Here is a 6,164-nt window from a genome sequence, read left to right on the forward strand (position 1 = left end):
GAGTACTGTGAAAATGCACTTCTGTTCATCTGGACGGCTTGGGGAAAAGAAAGGCAAGTCATTTTCAGTGTAGTCTGTTTAGATGGAGAACAGATATTTTCAGAATTAAAATAAACTACTGTTGTAATTACGGCACTTAAGACACACTAAACTGAACATCAGTTTTACTTTTCCTGCTGTGGTTAAACACATCATCAGGCTTGACAGATCCTCTCCTAATGCAGTTGGCCTAATCAATTCACAGCAAAGTGATAGTGAAGCATTTTGTGGGCCTGGGCCTTTTCCTCAGGATGAGAGGGGCTGAATGAGTGCCCATTTATTTATTTTCTTAGATTCTGAAGCTTATTCCATATCAACTGTCTTGAATTACCCCTAACTGACTCCTGTACCTTTGTTCTTGCCCTCCTCTACCTATTCTGACACTCTTCCTATCATTTTAAGGAGAGAAGAGTACTTAAGGCATATCTCTTTTAAGTTGCCGAAGGGCTGAGATCATGGAGTGAATAAGGACCTCAGTTTACAGAAGAAAGGGTTGAGGCCCAGAGCTACTCTTTAATGTACTTGAAGTCTCATATTTAATTAGAGACAAATGTGGGACCAGACCCTGGCTGTCCTGACTTCTATTCCCAAGTTCTGTCCATTACACACCCAATAATAATTACTGCATTTCAGTCCTGTGTGAAACACAACTTATAGATTTTGCCTTCAGGAATGTGAAGGCCAAGGCTTCCTTTCATCTTCTGTCTCCATACAACTATAAACAAGGAGTATTTCTACATTTTCCTTTGAGCTGTGGGTTCTGGTATCTCACCAGAAAGACAGAAGGGGCTAGCCTGAGGTTTCTAAGCTGAATGTGATTTTAAGTCTAACCCATTCATTTTCTGTTATAACCCACATTTCCTAATCTGGGGCGGCCTGGAAGTAGAACAAGATTATAATCGTTATGAAAGTGTGTCTATCTGACTCCTGTCTGGTCCACCTTCGGGAATTCTAGCCCCCTCAAATTCTTCCCAAGTAGCTTCAGGAGTTCTCAGAAGGGATTTCCCAGGAACTCTGAGAACTAGTTTTTAGGTCTCATGGTTTTTGTCTCACTGATTATCATAATATCCTGGGAGCAACCTAAAAATCAGATTTTAGAACACAAGTCCCAGAAATTTTGAATTACCAGGCTTTAAAATGGGCCAAGAAATATGAATATGGGGTGTAACAAGAAGAAAAATCAAGGGCGACTGTAAGACTCGAAAAATAGAGTTCCCTTTTTGGAGAAGAAAATTATTATGGAAAGAGGAGATTAAGAGAGAAGAATCAAAATCTGATTTCGGATATGGTGAGTTTGAAATACCTATTGAATATCCAGATGAAACTATTAAACAGCTGTTTGGATATACCAATCAAAAAATCTAGGGAGAAGTTGAGGCTGGATGTATAACTTTGGAAATCATTAGGTTATAGGATGGTTGAGGCCATAAACCAAAGCTACTATAATTGTTCAAGTAGGAAATAGTAAAAACCTGAAGTAGAGTACTTTGGCCAGAGATAAGGAAGGGTAAATTCAAGAGATATTAAGATTATTTTAACCTAGTGTGATGTGGAAAATGAAGTCAAGAGAGAGGCATGGAGAGTCTGTTATCACAAATGTTATCACAAATGTTATATCGCAAATGTAATGAGTATAGATAGATAAGGGAAAAGCTCTAAAGACTAAAGCCCTCTTGTACTTCAGTGTTTAGAGGTCAGAGAAAAAAACAAGTAGAGAATACAGGGGAGGGATAGCCAGAAAGAATCGACCATTTTCTTTCTCTCCACTCTGTCTCACCAAACAAGGGGTCCTGTCACTAATGATCCCCAAAACCTTAAGTCATTGATAAAATCTCAAAGGCATCAGTGTTGCTGGAAGAGGAACTGGAGCGCTTCCAATGCTGATGTTGTTGCCACTATTTTCACCAGTTCTGTGCTGGCACTAAGCTATTGATACTTCAACTTTTTGATGCCCAGTAGGCATTAGAGAAAATTCTCATTTTAGTTTTAATGTCATTTATTGGAGAATTTTAAAGAAAGGATTTGGGTAGGCATCTGGAAGCCAGTCAGAGTAAATGAAATAGCCTAATCCATTGTCCTTGAACTGAGTTCATATTTTCAAGTATATTTCAGTCTGAATCCTACGGTAAACATGGCTTAGATTCAAGCAGAAATACCAGCCACATTGGACAAACATGGAATTCTAAAGCACTGGGAGGCAGCTCTTGCAATTATAAAAAATTCTGGGCATAAAATAAAAAAAAAACATAAAATCATAAAAATCATAAAAATTTGGTTTCAAATTGCTATCCTAGCAAGAAATTGAAAGCTCACAGAGGGAGATACTACAGTGTTTACACCCTGTCCAGCTACTCTCTACAAGTGCCAGGAAAGCCTCTGTTATGTACCTTTTGAGGTGTTGCAGAGAGGGAAACAATTCAATAAAAACCTATTGTATTAGCGCAACTTATTACTGAAATACATGCTATCACAATGTGCAGTGCACACATGCATAACTTGTTAAAGAGGGACTGTTTCTCTAATTTTCCTCTTTCTGGATGTCAGAATCTTGACTTTAATAGTCCAATCAAGTCTATTCAGCCATGGATTCTCTAACTAAATCTGAAAAGTTTCTTTTATTGAAAACTTTATAAAGAGGACTAAGGCATGATAAGGCCTCATTCCATGATATCAAGGGCTCTGGTTGACACAGCAAGGTTTGTTTCTGGCTTTAGTGTCCTTATTATTAATCCTTGATAAGTCTAAAGCTTTTCTTGTTAACCCCAGGAGGGATATAATGCTGCAATTCTCTGTCTACTTAATTGAATACTCTTTGAGGTCTCTCCAGTGGCCATGTTCCCTCAGAGGAATCAGATAACTTTGGGGTTCTCTAGTAACTTTGAGGAAAGCAGGAGTTATTTTGATTAGAAAAAAAACATTTTTAACTTGTAACAAAAATTAAACATGGATTTTTCAGGCTATTTCACAGGTCAGAGTATTAAATATTTCTGAGGTAATAGTAGCTCTTGATATTTCTGTTTAATTACTCCATTTCTAATATCACAATGGCTCCATTATGACCATTGCTAGCCAGAAATGGCAGATGGGTTGAGAGAAACTGACAATATAGCCATTCAAATAGCATGCTCATATTCTGCATTGGAATGAACAAACATTCATTTTCTACTTCCTTTTAGTATTTCATATCTTGATGGATACCAGCACAATGGCTCACCTAGTAATTGCAGCCAGATTCCCTGTGCCTCTCTCCTGACTTCATTTTTCACATCACACTAGGTTCAAATAGTCTTAATATCTCTTAAATTCATCCTCCCCTATCTCTGGCCAAAAGTGCTCTACTTCAGGCTTTTATTATTTTCTATCTGAACAATTGCAGTAGCTTCGTATTGGTTCTCCCTATTTACAGTCTCACCCCATGAAATCCATGCTGTTTCTACAAGAAAGCTCTAAAAAGGGGGGTAAAAAAACAACAACAACAAAAAAAACAGACTGAAATATCCTTCACTTGTTTCAAAACTTTCTTAGGTTTTCTCAAATACAACACTCTGTATGTGAGTGTGGGCTTTGGGCCTCCTACATCAGACTCATTCTTTTAACATTTACATTTTGCCATACATTCAGAAATTGGAATTTCCATTTATGACAAGTTTTCCAGGTGAGTCATACATACTCAAAACATTTAAGAATTACTGGCCTAAATGATAAAATCCCTAATGTTTACAAAATCATGTAAGACCCTGCTTATGTCCTTAGCGTTATTTTTACCATTAGATGTCACCTCTACTCATAGTGAACCACACATAGTTATGGAAACATGGTCATTAGTGAGGGAAAATTTTTCATTTAGGTTGAGAGTCTGACATTTCTAGGTCACTCAAAGTTCTTAGTAGTTTATCAGCTTCAACTGGTTTGAACTGGTTTCGGTGAAACACATCACTTAATTTTATTATATTCTAGGCAAATGTTGAAGTAAATGTAAAATTTTCCTATACACAGCATTAAATAATAGAGACAATAATTCCTTCCTTTCAAAATGGCACCGTCTTGGTAGTCACTAACCACATGCATGCCTGAAATGTGGCTGTTTTAAACAGATGTGCTGTACATATACTATATTTTTAAAAATCTCCTGTGGAAAATAAAAAAATATAAAATATCTCATTGGTTATTTATTTTTATTTTATTTTTTTACTTTTATTTTACCTCTTTTACCCTATCTACCTACCCCTCAGCCTCCATCCCCTACCTTCTGGCAACTACTAGTCTATTGTCCATGTCCATGAGTCTTTGTTTGTTTGTCCTATTCATACATCGCTTTTAGGTTTATAGCCCACATATAAGTGATATCATGTGATTTTCAACTTTTTCTGTCTGGGTTATTTTGCTTAGCATGATTATCTCGAGGTCCATCCATGTTGTTGCAAATGGCAGTATTTCATCTCTTCTTATGGCTGACTAATACTCCATTGTATATATGTACCAGAACTTCTTTAGCCTATCATCTTATTATTAATAATGTTTTAAAACATTAACTCTATATGTCAAAATGAGAATACTTTGGATATACTGAGTTAAATAAAATGTTATTAAAATTCTTTTCATCTGTGACTTTTTACTTTGTTAATATAAATACTAAAAATTATAAATGATATTTGTGGCTTGCATCACATCTCTATTTAACAGCACTATTCTTGTATATACTAAAGTTGAATATAGGAATACCTTATGCCTGATAGTTCACACCTAGGTATATATATGCCATTAGGCCTACAATGTGGTCAACCAAAGGCATATCTTAAAATGTTTATAGCAGCATTGTACAAAAACAAAAACAAAAAACAGAGCTGCAGTTCCTTGGTGTATCTATCATCTACAGCAGTCACACATTATATCTTGGTTGTATGAATGAATGACTGGATAGCTATTGGCAGTATATCTCTGTGGATTGGGGCAGAGAGATGAACCTTAAAGTAGCGGGATTTTTGTACTATGGAAAAATACTCCCCAGTAAGAGTCTCTTCCTGATGCAGAGAATTCTTACTGACAGCATAAATGAATTACCTTCCTTTCATGTCAGACAACGCATTAAACAGACTCCCTACCCAAGCTATCCCTTTCCTTTCTTTTATTCTCTCAAATTATTTTTTTATTATAAATGACATCCTTGTGTGTATACTTTGACTGACTGACCCAGTGTCTCCTCATAGTAAATTCCTAGGGTTGAAATAAAAAAAAAAATGCACAGTTTATATTTTGGTAATTGTTTGCAATCAGAGGCATCTTTAAGTTCACAGCAGCTTCTATAAAGTGCACATGCACTAGCACTTCCCCTGCAGGGAAACCCCAGTCGCACAGCGGTGAGCTCACAGCAGCTCGGCACTTCACCAGCCCTGACCACCTCCCCAACAGTCATATTCTGTGGTTGAGGGGTGAGAAGACCAGCCAGAAAATGCACAGGGTTGTGTTTGAGAAAGTCCCAAGTTCTAGACAGCTAATAAAATAATAACACCTAATTGTGAAGAAACTTTACAAAATCTACACATAAGAATTAAAGTTATTTAGGATACCTTATCACAAAGCTATATTAAACCTGCTAAGACTGAGATGAAAGAATGTGCTGGCGAGCAGCCCACCCCCAGAGCTAGGCAGTCTCACGCTCCCATTCTCCCCTATTGAGCTCCCCTTTACAGTCCAAGGAACAAACCAAGCCCATATGCCTACACATTGCTTCCCAGTAGGAGCTTCCTTTTAGACTGTAGAGGAAATATATTGCTTTATTCTGGTACCTTCCTTCTTCTGGGAAACTCCTTCAAACCTTGTGATCCTAGTTAGAGCTGTCATTCCCCTGGATACAGGGATCGATGTATGACTCATAGTGGTGATTGTGTCAGTAATGAACTTGAGGCCCAAGCTGGGCCAAGTAGAACTCTCCTTGAAATGTCCCTTTTAGAGTACAATAGGCAGGAGAGAGACAATGTAGGTAAGATGCAGAACAAGGAAGAAACAAGTTGAGGATAGAGAGGTTCCTGATGGCACTGAGGCCCTAGTTCCAGGCATTCATGAGTCCAGCTCCTCTTACACGCTGTCTACAAAATAGCATAGTGTTGACATCAGCAAGTTGATTA

This window comes from Rousettus aegyptiacus, unplaced genomic scaffold (assembly GCF_014176215.1).
Source record: "Rousettus aegyptiacus isolate mRouAeg1 unplaced genomic scaffold, mRouAeg1.p scaffold_m13_p_1, whole genome shotgun sequence".
Lineage (NCBI taxonomy): Eukaryota > Metazoa > Chordata > Mammalia > Chiroptera > Pteropodidae > Rousettus > Rousettus aegyptiacus.